The sequence below is a fragment of the Phyllostomus discolor genome, chromosome 12 (genome assembly GCF_004126475.2).
Source record: "Phyllostomus discolor isolate MPI-MPIP mPhyDis1 chromosome 12, mPhyDis1.pri.v3, whole genome shotgun sequence".
NCBI lineage: Eukaryota > Metazoa > Chordata > Mammalia > Chiroptera > Phyllostomidae > Phyllostomus > Phyllostomus discolor.
The window spans coordinates 44,718,862-44,735,838 of NC_040914.2; the positions used below are offsets into that span (position 1 = coordinate 44,718,862).

General features: G+C 43.6%; 1 protein-coding gene across 8 annotated transcripts in view; it reads right to left on the reverse strand.

The window, feature by feature from the left end:
* ZFAND6 (zinc finger AN1-type containing 6) overlaps positions 1 to 16,977 on the reverse strand; it is a 47,062-nt gene that overhangs the window by 13,065 nt on the left and 17,020 nt on the right. Inside the window, exons 1-2 of one of the 8 annotated variants that reach the window (XM_036013188.1) lie at positions 9,596 to 9,599; positions 6,083 to 6,086 (exon numbers count right to left, since the gene is read on the reverse strand). The exons of 6 other annotated variants lie outside the window; for them this stretch is intronic. The gene's annotated coding sequence lies outside the window, so the exon portion shown is untranslated. Of the gene's footprint in view, positions 1 to 6,082; positions 6,087 to 9,595; positions 9,600 to 11,537; positions 11,663 to 16,977 lie in introns of those variants that run through there. One more of the 8 variants, XM_028502271.2, reaches the window with a different exon arrangement.

Below are 16,977 nucleotides of genomic sequence, written 5' to 3' on the forward strand. Positions count from 1 at the left end.
GTTGAAAGTTAAAAAATCTCAGACAGAGAGAGAGTTTGGAAACCACGTGAAGGGAAAAATCAATGGGAGCAGATGGAAGAATCCAAGGTGCCACTTCCCTCATAAAGCAAGCGGCTCTTTCAGCATGAATAACACGACAGACGGCAGTGACAAGCTCTTATTTGACAAGTTCCCAGGCAAAATGAAAGTACGTGTACATTTAAGAGGAGTCTATGTTCAAGGATGTTGAAACGTGAGAGGGCTATGTTTTGCCACTGAGGTTTCCTTGGCCTGATAAACAATGAAGAAAAGCATTTAGATCACCATAACACACTCACGCTATCAGAACAGGTGGGTGTGGGGATCTCATGCGAATCTCAGAACCAAGAGCGATGACAAACTTGACTGGATTACGAAACAAGGAAGCAAGCTTATCATGTCCCTCTAAACAAATGTCATACAATTGTTGAGAATACCTAGACCTTTAGCCTAAGAATGCAATCTGGGATTTCTTTCTTACTCCATGGTGGCAAGTCATTCCAGGATCCAATCTTTGCTGCTGTGACACATACATGCTACTTTAGGCCTCCCAGCCCCCACCCCGCCCCAGGTCTGTAGTAACAACGATGAGCCAGAAAAGCAAATAGCAAACATTTTCTTGATGTGGGGCCTTTGTCCCTCAGGGACCGTGAGCTTGTCAGGTTTAGGGATCAGGGCGATGGCTCGAGGTCACGTATACAGCTGGGAGGGGCCGGCACTGGGACTCGGGACAGGCAGTCTGGCTCCGAAGTCCACGCTCCACACCAGCGGCTCTCCAAGAGTGCACCATGGACCCAGGGAGGTCAAACTGTGCTGGTACTAACGCTAACCAGCCATCATGGTGACATGTACGAAAGCAACAGTGGGTAACCGCCTGCAGCCTGACCTTCCAAATCCTGACACAGAGGCACCACAGTGTAATGTGCTCATAGTAAAGTTAATTTTTTTAAATCTCTACCCAGAACACACACGTCTATTAGTGTTTTGTGTGGCAAGCTGGGCTGCAGGCAGAAAGCATTCCTGCAGCGCACAGAGGTGTGGTGGCTGTCGAGAGAAAAAGCACTTGTTCTCGCTGTTTGAGTTGTAAGCTGACCGGGTCATCTTTCCCACGGAACATGTTTTTTATTTCTAAGAAGACCAGCAAGCTAGTTGTTCAGACTTGAGTATATGGCAGACATTATCTCAAAAATGAACAAAGTGAGCCTGTCACCTCAAGAGAAACAACTAATAATACTTATGGCCAAGGACAACATTTAAGTAAAAACAATCTTGGCAAGCGCCTCCCATTTGTAGAGGGTTTCTGCTAAGCTCCGTGGTGATGTTAACGGCATGTGAGTAGCTGGCACTGCATCAGCATTTGGAAGACCAGTGCAAGTTCGTGAACCGGTATTTCCCAGGTGACCAATGTACAGCAGTACAAACTGACTGACAGACAAATGATCTAGTCAAAGGGAAAGATGAACGAATTTTAAAGTAACGGAACAAAAAGTTTTTATATAGTTTGAGCTTCTACACTGCATGCGTCCCTTTAAGAAACTACAATCTGTTTTAGTGTAATACCAGAGACCCACCACCTCTAGTATCTGAGAAGGTGACGACTCGCCCAACTACACGTACAGTAGACAGCGGAGTTCCTTGGTAGCAAGTGAAACATAGAGGCCATGGTAAGAATTTGGCTGCCTGCTATGAAGCTAGACTTCGAAGAGAATGGCAAACATATGCAACAAGGCCACTTTTCTCACTAAACTATTTTGGTGCAGAAAGAATGGGTTATTTTTCCATAAACTATTTTAAAATAAATGATTAAATATTCTGTAATTTTCCTCAACTTTAATGTGTAATATGAGCGATGTCATTAGCTATAACCCACCTAAACAAAAGCTCTGTAGGGTACCCAACAATTTGGGAAAACATAAAGGTTCTGAAATGAAAACCTGTGAGGACCCAGTGCTGTGAACCACACAGGGCCAGCTCAAGGGGCAAAAGGTGATTCCTCGGGGGAGGGGAGCACACACCGAAAAACCCTGGTTCTTTATGTATAAAACCACAGGTATCCATATAACACATAGACATACAGCATATCTGTAAAAAAATTTTTTTACACAGGTGGGAGTCTAATTAGAAACAAAGTATTTTAAAAGGCTCCTGAGGAAAGCAATAAATAAAAGAGGGACTGTCCAGCATCAACTACTCTATGCTGCCTATTAGAGACATTAAATGATGTAAGATAAGAATTACAGAAACTTTCCCCACTGGTACTTTAGTGCATGGCTAGCAATCACATGTTCCCAAAAGAGATAGATATTCTATTTCTATTAAAATTCAAATAAATAGCCCCAGATTAAAAGCACAACATGACCACCAAGCCATTATATGTCACAATACCTGCTTTTGAACAATGAGATTAAAATTGAAAAACTGGTAACACTGGCAATTTCCCAAAGCCACACTGCCCTGCGCAGCAGCAAATTAACCATGATTTTCAAAGTCAAGTGCTTTCTTACAGAAAAGGGAAAAACAGAGGGGGGAGGGGGTCAACTTTATTTGTTCACCTTTAGGCCTCAACATGTACCTTCCCCTGAAGACTCGGAGGAAGGGCAGACCCACAGAGGGCACCGTGGTCTTTGTGCATGTGCGGTGCAGGGAGGCGGCAGCTGTGGAAGCCGGCCCTCCCACCTCCCCGCACCCCAGCCTCTCAGCACGTGAAGCCACGTGCAGGGCCCGTCAGGAGGGGAAAGAGCGAACAGTTCCGTAACTGCTGCACTGTGGGGTTTTACAAAGCTACAAACCCAAGGAGACAAAAAACTGATTAGCATGGTACCATTTTTTAAAAAGTCTATGAATTGCAATGAATTCAGAAAATGGGCTTTCATAATCGAAACTGAAACCCATTACCCTTTCTGCCCCCTCAGACAGCACTACAGACCTTATTATGAGCCAAGAACTATTTTGTTTTATTTACATTATCTCATTTAATTCTCTCCAGAATCCTTTGATGTTGGTGCTATTGATATCCCACTCAAAAACGAGGAAGCTGACACTCAGAGAGACTTTAATAACTTGCCCAAAGTTACACATGTAGTAAGCAAATAGGTTTCTTCCTTTACCTAAAAGATGAAGATACTGACTTTCAAAGTCTACCCTATTACTTTGTGAACATCAATTTTTATTCTTTTTAGTAAAAAATAATTTAAATTTTCATTTATTTATTATTAAACCTTAAGACATCATGCAGCTTTAACTAGCTTAACCAAGCTCTTGAGAAAATTTGTTTTTCCTTTAGGTCTTTTTACCTAAGAAATTCTCATTAGCATAAAAATTCAAGATCAAATATTTTAAGGCTACCAAGGAAATACAATATCCATTTCTAATTGGGGAACGTCACATAAAAATTTCAGATTTCCAGCTTCTCTTGAAAAACAGGAAGACCTTACAACGGTGGACTTGTCTTCCCAGAATTAAACCTCCTCAGCTAGAATCCCCTCCTAGAAACCGCACCTCCAATTCGAGGCCACCTCCACTTTCAGTTCCTGCTTCCTAGGTGACCGCCCCCCGCCCCCCACCATGACCTTTTCAGTCTGGGATCTTTACCACTAATTTCAGGAGAAGAAACAGTCACATAACGGGGTGAGTTAAATAAGAATGGACACTAAACTCTGAACTCGGTGCTGCAGGGAGGAGGTGGTAAGACAAGCTTTCCTTTACCTCCTGCCTTTTTAACCACGCAGAAGTGGCCAACCTTCTTTGCAACCGTCTTCACATGGCCTTCCCGGAAGAGAACAAAGGAGGACCTATGGTACATCCTACCTCATTATTATTTTTTTAACGTAATTGGTCAAAACAGGAATACTGGTCCAGGTGCAGGTGCTGAGATTACTGTTTCCTGGAGACACACGGTAATTTCCCACAGTTCTGAGCACCTGACCCCCACCTGTCACATGGGCCATATACGCACATTCCAGGGGCCAAGAACCTTTGCAGAGGTGACCAAGAAATCCAGGGAAGTTCATACAGCAAACAGATCAGAAAGTGTGACTTGCTGTAGAACGCCTGGGGCCAGTGCTGCTCACACTGACAGAAACGTGAGGATCCAGGTTAGGTTCCTATGGTACGAGGATGCTTTGTGGTTCTCTCTGTGTAGCACTACCCAGGTCCCTGGGTCAGGCTGTCTTTCCTGCTGGTGCTCGGACTGGAAGGCTAAAAGGCAGGAGGGAGTCTGGCTACCATGAAAGTAGTAACACCTCTGGAATAGTACCTACAGGTTCTTTCCCAGCAAATGATTAATTCATCATCTCCAACACACTAGGCTATACAAAGAGACCCCTCAAGTCAAATACAAACCTCACCTTCCCGTTACTGCTCTAAGGAAACTCTTCATGGACTGGTGTGATCGACCTCACAAAGACGGGCCCCTGTGCCGCTTGCAGCAGAAGGAGACAGGTGGCAGCGACACTCGGGCCGAGTTCCTGCCTGTGACGGCCCTCACGTGCCACTCCTGGCCCACGACGGTCACGTCGGGGCTGGCAGACTTTTCTGTGAATGACCACACAGTGAGTATGTTAGGCTCCACAGGCCAGGCACAGGCGGCTACAGACAATGAACTAATGAGCACAGTCGCTGTGTTCCAGTGAAGCTACACTCATGGCCACGAAAATCTGAATTTCATGGAACTTTCACATCACAAAATGTCCTTCTTCTGATCCCCCCAAAACAGTCTCAGCTCATGGGATGAACAAAAATGCCCGAGGAGCTCTGGAGAGACGTGCTGTAAGCTGCGGGCAGGCTGGGCACACGTGGGACTCCAGCACAGTTACCTGTGGGATTCTCCCACCCAAAGCTGAAGGTAAATTTTAAGTGTTATTTGCTCTCGCAAAGCCTCATCTGTCTTATTTCGTGTATGCTCATCCCCTACCCAGCGGGAAGGACAAGGAACGGCAGGACTCGCCCGAATCTGTGTGCCCGGGTGTGGTTTCTGCGGGGAGCCGTAGCCACGACAGAAGTGACGGCACTGCTCCCCGCACACTGCCACCTCTGCTTAGCACGGTGCTGCTTCCTCACCAAACCAGTCCACAGAGTCTTAAAGACTATAAAACCCTTCGATAACCGAATCTGGAGGATATCTACATTGCAGAAACTGATCACTGTGCCTGCCTATAGTTTCTTTTCTCACTTCTCTCAGCCGTGACTCGATGTGTGACTCGCTATCACATCGTCCCGTCCTGTCTGTCTCCCCTCCACTGGGAGGGGCCTCTGCGGTGCCGGGCGCTGTCCACTCTGCTCGCCGACGCCTGAGCGAGTGCGTGGCCTGTGGCAGGCCTTCAGGGCGTGTCCAGTGCATGGATGCCGCGGCCACAGTTCCAGCACTCACCCACACGAAGTCAAGTACCCACCCCAAAGCAAGAAACTGGATCAGACTCTTGTGAGAGAAAATGGATCTGCTGTTTGAGACACTGAGGTTGCTGCCGGGCCTGCCAGCAGGGCCCTGTGCTCCAAGCTTTTCCATTCAGGCCACTCACAGGGGTTCATTTAGCAATTTGCCTAATTTAGCATGCCAAACATAGTAATTTTATGAGTAAAATTAAGTTGTAGTCAATTTTACATTCTCAAGTGACCCCAGTTTCATATCGCATGCCTTAAGAATTAGACACAGTTATCATCTACACAAGGCGACCCATTATGCTTTTTTGCAAAAGGGGGAAAACCCACTCGAATTTCCCCGTTGGTTTCCATATTCCTGGACTTTCATTCACTTTTCTTTTCAAAAAGACTAACACAGACTAGGATCTGCCCACGTAAGAACCATATACAAAACCCATTTTCAGTCCCCCCTCTTCAGCCCTGAAGATGATGTTACAATCCAACCACGCACACTTCGTGACGCACCTCCCACCGGCCCTTGAAGGGGTCTCCTCTCCCAAGGCAACGCCCCAACTTAGTTTCCAGCATGTACAGATGAACGTCTGTATCCCCCCGACTTCTTCTGCTTGACACTGGCACCCTCTGAATGAATTTCCCACCTCCTCTGCTCCCCTGGTATTTCGTACAATACTTTTTATACAAATACCTGGCTTTACTATTTACCTTTATTTATTTATATAATGCTTTTATGTGCCAAGCACTGTTCTGAGCACTTCACAAACATCAACTCCTTTAATCTACACAATGATCCCATAAAATGGGCACTATGACCATCCTGGTTTTGCAGACAAGGAGTCAGAGGGTAAGTGCATTGCTCAGGGTCACAGAGCTCCTACGTGAGGAGCCGCCGGAGCCCACGCTCTAAACCCATGGTTCCCAAGATGCAGCTGTGGGCCCCGGAGCCCCTGCAATCTCTCCAGAAGTCCAGGGGCTCAAAATCATCTTGATAAAAACAAAGGCCTGTGGGCTGCCCGTCCATGGCGCTGACCAGCGCGTTCAAGTGGGGAGGGAGGACAGCTGCAGCCCCGGCTCAGAGCAAGGCAGCCACTGCGGCCTCCCCACCGCGCTCAACCAAAGCAGCTGCCACCGTCACTTAGGAACAGTCTTAATACGACATTATCAACTTTATTAAATCTTGTTGCTGATTACACTTCAATGTACAGGTACTTGCCCTCTCTGACCTACTCTGGGACACTGGCAACCAGAGTCAAGTCTTCCTTGTTCCTGCTTCCTACCCGTGAGGTGAAGTCCACTCTCGAACAGAGCTGAGCACCCCGCTCCTACCCAGCAACCACTTCGGGGCAAGGCCAGCTAAGGAAAACACTCCACCAATCGGAGGAAAGGCACGGACAGTGCCTTGGAATCATCGACATCCCCCTTCAATATGAACAGTGCCTGAAACACAGTCTGTAGGGAGAGAATACAAAACAGAAAAACCATTCCCGATACAGAGAACAGTTACTTGGTTTTTCCAGGGTTGCATGCCCAGTGCTGTAGATTATGGGCTGGCAAATTTTTTCGGTAAGGGCCTGAGAGTAATGTAGTCTCTGTTGCGAGTGCTCAACCGCCCCTGGCTGCGAGAAAAATAAGCCCCAGAGTTCATGTAAATGAATGGGCAGAGCTGGATCCAATAAAACTTCCATTTACAAAAAGAGCTGTCCAAAAGGACACAGACGATCCCTGTTCTAGATCAATGCCCGGCACATGGGAGAACCTCAAGTATAGACTAGATGAATCATTAGATTATTCCAAAACGATTTTAGTTAGAATATTATCAGGAAAGACAGGGTAATATTATACAGCTGTCCCTCAGTTTTGCTTTCCTTTGCCACAGCTCTTTGCTCAAGGCACCGTAATGTACTTACTGAGGCGCCTACTGCCCTCCCGGGTACCACGAAGAGCTTCTGACGCACGGCTCTGCTCTCAGCGATCAGCACAAGGACAGGAATATTAATGTGTGTCGGTCATGTATCTGCACAGATATCGTATCTATTTCCAACATTATAACAATCTTTATCAATCACAAAAACACAAAATGCTAAGAGGCACCTTTTATGGGTAATACTTTAAATGCCCAAAATGTGACACATCCCAGAAGCTGATTTCTCTTTTTTCAGCTCAGATGCACTGCCTGGAGGAGGGGTAAGAAAGGCATGGTGAAAGAGGCCTGAGCTCACTGTACATCATCGCAAAGCCGTCATCAACGCAGGTGCCAACACAGGGGCCGCAGTAAGGACGGCACAGTGACAAGGGCAAAGAACGGACTTAATCGTGAAGTTGACTCCAATTTATTTAGATCCATGGTGAGCCTCAGGGTTCTCCTACGGAGACAGGAGTGATACCTGTCTTTCATACTTCACAGGATTTGGGGAAGATCAAATGATGGTAAAACACACTTCGAACCCCCCAGAACAGCAACAGAAGGTTCAGGTGGCTTTGTCAGGTCACTCATCTGCAGTTCATCCTGAGAGGGAGAGCTGTGAACTGCCAGGTATTTAATAGCAGCTGCAGCTGTAAACCCCAGACTCCTCATTCATCAGCAGCTCACAAGGGCAAGGTCACGAAAGGCCTCCCTGCCCCACACAGAGAGCACTCACCGCCCGTGTGTAAGGAGACCACTTCTACCCCCGGCAGCACAACTGTCTTGACTGTAAGTGTGAGGGGACAGTTTCTAACATCCTCCTCACAAGTTTACAAAATGATGCACTGATTATTCAGGAGAACTGTTAACAAAAATGTACTAAGCGCTTCAACTTGTCATTTGTAATTGTGGGGGACAGATAAAAGCAAGTATGTGGTCCTATCAGGGGAGAGTCCTATGCTGGAACATAGGGTGGTGGGAACTGACCCTGGCAACGGTAAAGACACCCGGTGAAGGCTTTGTATCTAAGCTGAGGACTCTGAATTTAAACCTGCAGGCCGGGGGGGTCCTCATCACCCTGGAACGGGAAGGGGCACTTAACAAGTGCTGTTCACTAAACTCTTGGCTACCACTTTTTTGCTTATCTCACATTGTTCTAAAAGGGGCTTCCGGGGACTTTAAAATGCATGCTGTATGACAATAGAAGTAAGCAAAACTGGTCAATCCAAGGAAAACGGTAGAGAAAATGAGAGGTAAGGTATATTATTAATAAACAAAGGACACGCCCACAGGGAGCAGCTACCAATTAGAAGCCATTCAACGGACTGCAGTCCTGTGAGCAGCTGATGCAAAGGAGGACATGTATGACTAGTAAAGACGTCCCAATATTCTAAAGAAAAACAAACTACTCGAAAGTACAACTAACCTGGACTCAGATAACACAGGAGCACCTCACCCGTGGTTTAGAAGTAGAACACAACGTGACACGGCCAACCATACCTGGGAAGCAGAAGGCAGTTTCCAGGCTATTTGCTGGCACACCTTTCAGCATAAAGCAGTAGTGTCAGGACCAACTCCATTACCAGCCAGTCCAAGACACAATCTTACAGCACGTAAGGGTGTGCCTGGGCTCACCAGGCATGCTTGACACTTGGGCATCTTTGTTGAGTTTCTTTCTCGCAATTGTGCATTCGGTTAATGACTGCTGAGGAGATGGGGCTGAAAACATCTTGTCTCAAGCAGAACAGTACGGTGTCTTTTTAGCATTATTACACAGCAAGTTTTGTAAAAGGTTTCAGTTGAACCAAGGGGTTCAAAGGGCTAAAGCACGTGGAAGACCCCTTCTGAGTTCCTGACCAGGAGCACATCCCCACGCTCACCAGAAGCCAAGTGGGCAGGGCTGACACACTACCAGGAACACCAGATGGTGACCTGACGAGGCCATGAGGCCAGTCAGGCAGCCACCCCACCTCGGAATTAAGATGCTCTGAGCGTCTACCCACTCAAGTTCTCATCATTTCATCTCAAGTCCTCCAAACCTTTTCCTGAAACTTAAAAAATCTGATCAGAAAACGACACAGGCAGCTATGTATTAACAAGCACTGATTGGAAACGCTCGCCTGGTATCACGGACTAGGCTCTGTGCTAAGCACTTTGTACAAATTAGCGGGCCATATCTCTCTGACAGGGTAGTACTATCACCCGCCCCCTGCTTTTTAATCACTTACAGAAATTGAAGTCAGACGTGCCAATCATTGCTTCCTCACTAAGGTTCCTGTTTAATATAATCTGTACTACCGGCAGCCCTTGGCTATGGCTGCCCAGTGCCGTGGGATGACACCTCCAGACAGGCTCAGCAGGCCTAGCTGAAAACCTGACCGCAATCGTGTGTGGGGGTGAGGAGGAGGGACACCACCAGTCATAAGAAGATATCAGGAATGTACACTTCCTGCAATTCCTTAAGGTTTTTAATACATCTCTACCCCCCTTTTTCTTTCTTAGTGAGAATGGATATCTGTTCCCATGTGCTCTGGTCCCTGATTAGAAGCCAGTAAACAGTGATTTCTTTTAGAATACAAAAGCATGTTTGCACTTCCTGTTTCCCTCCCTAACATCTGCAGTGTTTCTAAACACACAGGGGGAGTGATTATGAGGGCTCAAGTCCAGACTCCTTTCAGCTTCCAGCAGGACGATCCCAAACGGAGGAGGTTCTCCTACAATAAAAGCACTAAGCGATACCCAGTCCTTCCTGGAAGACCTCAGCGGAATACACTGTTCACACGCTGCCCCTCCTGCAGAGCAGCTTCTAGACTGGAAAGCACTCTGGCCCAGGCTGGGTGGGAACAATAGTTGGAGCATCATCCTGTACATCGCAAGGCTGTGGGTTCAATCCCCCGTCAGTCAGGCCATGTATGGGAGGAGGCAACCAATCGATGTTGCCCCCCACCTCAAATCAATAAACATACCTTGGATGAGGATTTTAAAAAATGAGAGTTGTCATCACTAAACAAGGAGACTGTAATACTCCTCCTCTGGAGCTACGGGAAGGTTAGGACCTGGATAACCCCTGGAGGCTTACACACGGCTGTGTATCCACCAACCCATCCAGAGAGGACAAAACTCGGGCAAACGGACACCTCAAGCTTCCCACTGTGTTGACTGGAGCGGCACCCATCTCCTTCATTTCCGCCAGGCGCCTCTGACTACTGTCACGAGCACACCCACGGTCAGCGTGCATTCTCCCTGTGCTGTCTAAATGTCTTCTCATTCCTGATCCTGAAGACAATTTTGATTTTTCTTCAGCCAACACATTTGTGATGTGAAAGAAAAAGGATATTCACCTTAATGCAAATAACATGCCTTTCAGTCCAGGCCTCCCTGAGTAGTTAATAAGAGTTTGTAATCCTTCATCCACATGCTCATCATTTTCATCACTGCCAACGTCTTACATTTTAATCATCCTATCTGTATAACCATGCATTCCTCCAAGAAGAGAAAAATATCCCATTAAGAGTCTCACTCCTAAAGAAAAAACAAAACAGGAAAACTAGAAAAAATTAGCCATCCCTCACCAACTGCTAACTGATGCTTAAGGTGTTAAACTTCTAGTAAGAAAAAAAAAAAGGATAATTTTTCTTCTTCACTGGATATTATTTTCAAAGCATTTTTAAAAACCAAAGTTTGTAATTTTAAAATATTTCCAAATGCATTTAGGGAACAAGAGCTCCTTTAATTTAGAGTATATGTTCTCTCTGATTACAAAGAGCTATTTTTAAGGTCATTAATTATAACTTAAATTATTCCTCGAGAGCAATTTTCTATATTAATACCTAACATCATATTCCCCAAAATATTTTTATGGTTGTTTGGTCAATACATTACTTTTAAAAAGCTGAAATCAACTGCAAAATAAACAGCAATCTAAGGAATTATCATCTTTTATATCACAATGAGATTTAGTCATGTGGATTCTACTGCTTAATATAATTCTGATAAAAAGATATAAGTAATGATATTTAGTTTTTAATCGCTATTCTAAAAAATTCTTCATAAGTAAAAAATGTACCACCCGCTCCGCCCTCAGTATTTGAAATCCTCAGTATCCTACCCCCACTCCCACACAGAGAACCCTAAACAAATGCCTCATCATGCTGACTTAAGGTGCCTTGAGCACTTCAGACTGAAAACGCTTCAGTTACTATGTCCAGTTACACAGGGTCCCAGGCTTAAGTCTACTCACACAGTGGAGGTGGATGAGCAAACGGCTGTCCTGTGTCTTGAGACAGACATTAGCTTCCTGCCTTCCCTATATCCTCATAAGCAGCTACTTAAAGTCTGAGTTTTATTGCAAGAAAACATTTTAAAGCCTTCAGTGTTTTCATGCAGCAGACTTCAGATTCATTCCTGTAACACATTTAACATGAAAGAGTTGAGACAGTTAAAATCAACTTTGGACATTTTAATTGTCTAAAATTTAAAGGAGTACTTTCACTATTACAGCTATCTAAAAAGAGTTGTTGAGGTACAATTAAGAAATAAAATAATTTCATTTGGTATTTGACACCACTGTATAATATAAAAACAGATGACTTTAACATAGAGATTTGTCTTCACCTCGCCACAAGCTAGGGGAGCAAGGGTTAATTTTTATAGTCATATGTATGTAAAATAAGTAAACTAGGTATTTTTCTATTTTTCTAAGGTCTAGCTAGTTTACTTAGCATAAACAGCTAAATAAATAACAACTAAGGAATAACTCTGACAGTTAGTGGAGTGACCTCAGTGTCCCAAGAATATATCTCTCGGGACCTCCTGAATGGGGAGGGGAGATTCTTGGTTCTTATGCAATAGAAGGAGCAGCATTTCTAACATTCACTGTGACTGGTTCAGTCCCCCCCCCACAGATTCAAATTTCTATAGCACCGTTTTTCCTACAGGTCATTCCTACAGGTCAATCAAGCATTAGAAGGCTCGTCTGAAAAGTAAAACTGCATTCAATCCAACTACCCTAGAATACCCAGACAACTACTTTTCTCCGACAAATACAATATTGGCCCTGATTTCAGGACTTCACAAACACGGTACACCTCCTATTTATATAACAACATGGTTTAAAAACACCATGAGAAATAGCAGCCAAACACTAGAATTTCACAAGTTTTCCAAGTATCACTTAATGTGGAAATATTTATTACACCATTGTTATGCCCTCAAACATGACTGAAAGTTTCAAGGCTCATTCAAAATAATTCAAATGTTTCTTTATAATCTACTTACACTATATATGAATGATTTAAGAAAAAAACCAAGGCCTCATAAAAGTTGTAACTTTACAGAATAATTTTCACACAAGTTAAAGTATTTGCCCAAGAGTCTGTGATTCAGCAGAACTTATTAAAACCTTGTGATTTTCACTGTATCAATCGTGGGCTGTAAAACAGAAGCATGCTCCCTGAACAATAATTAACATTTAATGAGTGATTCAGGTAAAATTACCAAAGAATGGTACAATTCTTTGTGGATCAAGGTTTCATGAGGCATAATATACAGTGAGTCTCAAAGTATCTATCTCCCCACAAATTACTTACTACCAAAGGAAAAACAGTAACTTTTAAGTGGAAGAATCTGGCAGATAGCACATTAACCAAAAGATCAAAATTAGCATCACTGACAACCAGCCAAGCGGACATGTGCCTCCTGATGTGATGCACTCAGAAGCACATGTCACTGATGTAGCATTTCAGCCAAAGCTACATTTCCTAAACTTGCTCACAAGGACATATCGCACAAACTCAAATGGAGAGAGATTCTGTCAATAAGTGGCCTGCCATTCTTCCAAAATGTCAATGCCATAAAAGACAAAGAAAAGCTAAGGACACGTTCCTGAGTAAATGAAAATGGACACAGAACCACTAAATGCACTGAATGGTTCTGTGCTGGGTCCTGGACCAGGAGGAAAACTACAAAGAGCACCATGGGGACAGGCAGAGAAATCTGAACATGGACTGTACCATTACATTAGAGATCTGTACTATGTCGGTGTTAAATTTCCTTAACGCGGGAACTGAAATGTCCCTGAAAATATGAGAATGCCCTTATTCTTAGAAGTATATACCCACCAAGTATTCCATGGTAAAGGGACATGATCGTCACATTACTCTCAAAAAGTTCCAGAAAAAATAACATCAGAGATTGACTGAGCAAATGTGGCAAAATGTTAACAATTGGTGCATCTTACCAAGTGGTATTTGGAAAAATTATTTGTATCATTAATGCAGCTTTCTATAAACTTGAAATTATTTCAAAATAAAACCTGAAAAAAAAAATTTGAATGTCAACATTCTAAGGATTCTGAATACCTAACAAGGGAACCGTATTTCCTATCTTACCTCCATACACTCCACACCAATCCAACAGCGATCAAAACCGGTTTGTGATGATCTATTTGACGAACTGCAAGTAAACAGTGTTTGTGCTGCAAACATCCAATGTGAGGGCTAAATGACAGCGTGTGACTCAGTGGCTCTGAGTCAAGGGCATGTTTGCCTCCTCCCTACCTTGCTTCCCACTGCAACCTCCCCCAGTCTGCTCGGCCATTAGAGAAGAAAGTTCTCTAACAGACCACTGCTGTTCTTCCACTGAGAACACAGCAGTAGAAGTGTGCCTTCTTGTTAAAAACTCCAAATTACGTTAATTTCTGGTTTTGCCAGATAACAAAGCACAACCAAGGCAAGAGATAATGAATAATCAGTAACATACAAGGAAAGCAATAAACAAAACTTGGTCATGCCAATAAAAAGCTGCGGAAGCACACAGTCACTACAGAGCGCCTGGAGAGAACGAGGCCCTGGCACGCTTCCCACAGAGGAGCCCACATGCCAATGGATAATCCACAACCATGTCAGTGGCATGACACCACGAAGTAAAGGGAGGACAGAGGGCGAGAAAACAGAGAGAGGGAGAGAGAACAGGAGTGAAAGAAAATACGCAAGATTTTTCTATCTTCCCTACCAGAGCGAAGAAGCAAAGCCTTACACTGAAACTGGAGCAGAGTTCCAGCTCCTAGGCAATTACACACACATCCACACGACTTGCACTCGATTTTCATAATGGCCTGATGTGAGAGGGCCAAGAACGGGACACAATCCAAATACCCACCAGATGGTGAATGCATGAACAAACTGTGAAATACCCACACAATGAAATACTGTTCAGCACAGGAAAAAATGAACTGCTGACGAACTTGGCCACCTGGGTGAACCTCCAAATTATTGTGCTAAATGAGAGAAGACAGACACAAAAGGCCACCTTCTACATGACTCAATTTACATGAAATCCTACTAAAAGCAACTACGACAGAGAGCAGATGCAGGGCCCAGTGCAGATCAACTCCAAAAGGGCGCGAGGAAGCTTTCTGGGGCAGTGGGAGTGCTCCACGTCATGCTTGTGTTAGTGAACTTGTTATAACTAAGACTACACACTTACAATTAGTAAATTTCATCGTATGCAAATTTACCTCGATAAAGCTAAAAACAATAAAACAGGAGTGGAAACGACCCTTTGGATACGTGACCTGTGCCAGGTGGAGGACAAGCAATACAAGTGTGCCTTCCGCCCAGAGGAGCCCCACGACTGAGGCGTTTTCTGCAAGTTACCTGTTTCCCACTAGTATTTTTTTATCTTAAAAAAATTTTCTAACTAATCACTGTCATTATTTACAAGCAAAAAAACAAATTTTCCCCTTTCTTATCTTCCCTCTATATGCACTTCTCACACCATTTCAACACCCTGAGAATGATTTCATACCCTGAACAGTATCAAATGGGTTTGCTTTTTAAACCACACATATTACTTTATAAGCACAAAGCCATTAACTGGAGCTTGAACACGTACGTCACCTGAAGTCACGTGTATGTGTGGGGGGAGCTTATAATTCTGACAAACTCCACGACACATTACTTGCTAGCACTGGATTCGAAAGTGTGACTGACACCAGGACTTTGCTGCCTGTGGGCAAGAGCCACCTCCCAAACAAAGGCGGCGAGGCCCACTCCTCTCACCAGGAATCACTCCGGGTAGTTTCCTAGTTCTTTGGAAACTACAGAGAAAGCAATTTTCCCCACACTTCCTCGCTCAAAGTTATGTTACAAAATAATCCATGTTCTAAAGAGTTTTCCATTTTTCAGATGAGAACTTCCATTTTTTAATGAAGGTCCTTCTCTTGAAAAGATTAGTCACCAGTATTCTAATACAAAACCTGCAGATTAACTTACAGTAAATTGGGTAATTTGAGGCCGAGACTTCTTTACAGAACGTCAAAAAAATTTGAAAGTATTTTTAAGAAAAATTATAATTAAAAAATTTTACTTGTTTACCATAAAGTTACAGTGCTCAAAATAGCTATTTTTTTTTATAAAAAGCTCTCAATTAAACAATTTTCACCAAAGCTGTCAAGATAAAATACTCCAAGGTAAACAGCATGGCTGTGAGGAATACAACCACCTAAGACACAAATCCAGCCTCAGTGAATTAGGTGGAGCTCCTTTTCCCACAACTCTTACCCTTTGGAAATTTGAAAGAATTAAAATGTTACTACCCATCTAATAAAAATTTTAATATTGAATAACTGATGTTTTCATTACCATGTTCAGTTTATTATACTGTTCATTGAGGATACACACTTGATTTTTCTTTAAGGTACCCAACAACCATCAAATCATTTCTTTCCCCTGTAAGTAACTCTTGCATTTGTCCAGATTAACAGTTTTCTTGCGGAGAAATCCTATCTGTTGCAAGCAGGATAGATATATATGCAAAAAACTAAGTACAAAAACATCACTTCTTAGAAACAGAGCACAGGTCAGTACACAAGGCACTTTCTGGGTGCAGTGAGGCAGGTCGTTTTGGGAGGCCAGACTTCAGGAGCCACCTGCTCACTCAGCACTGCATTTCTAGTACCTGGCACCCCTGCAGAGAACAGGTACCCTAAGTTTATGCAGAGTTCTAGCCACTCAAACGTTATATAATGAATTAACATTTGACTTGCATTTATCCATGTCATAAAAACAAACCTTAAACCCCTAGTAAATCAATCTCATCACCCAAGTAAAAATCAAATTAGCAGTTTTGCCAATCTTTAATTTTAAGATCAATCAGGGCACACTTGAACAGTGCGGAACACACTAATCCAGTTTAAATTAACGCCTCTCCTCCCCCCAGGCCATTATATAGCCAGCAGGAGATTCATCTATACAACCTAAAAATAGTATGCCAGATGACAAGTCCGTGTTTACGACTTTCTAATTTCTACTACATGCTCTTCAAAAATTTAAATGGCACTCACAGGTCATTTTAAAAAAGCGTAACAAAGACTGTATATAAGTACAACCGAAGGAGTCTCTTTTTCATACCATTAAGACATCCCACATGTATATTTTCAATATTTCTAATGCTGAAAAAACTAGAAATTTGACACATTTTCAAGCCTCCCTTAATTAGGGGAAAAAAGTTGAAGCACATTAGCTCTAAAACGACTTAAGAGTCAGCACCAGAACCTGCATTGATGAGGTTGCAACATTATGTAGCAGCGATTTTCACACTTGTTTCACCTGATGGTGTACATAAACTAATTACTAAAATTCTGTGGCACATCAAAAAACATATTTTACCGATTTGACCGA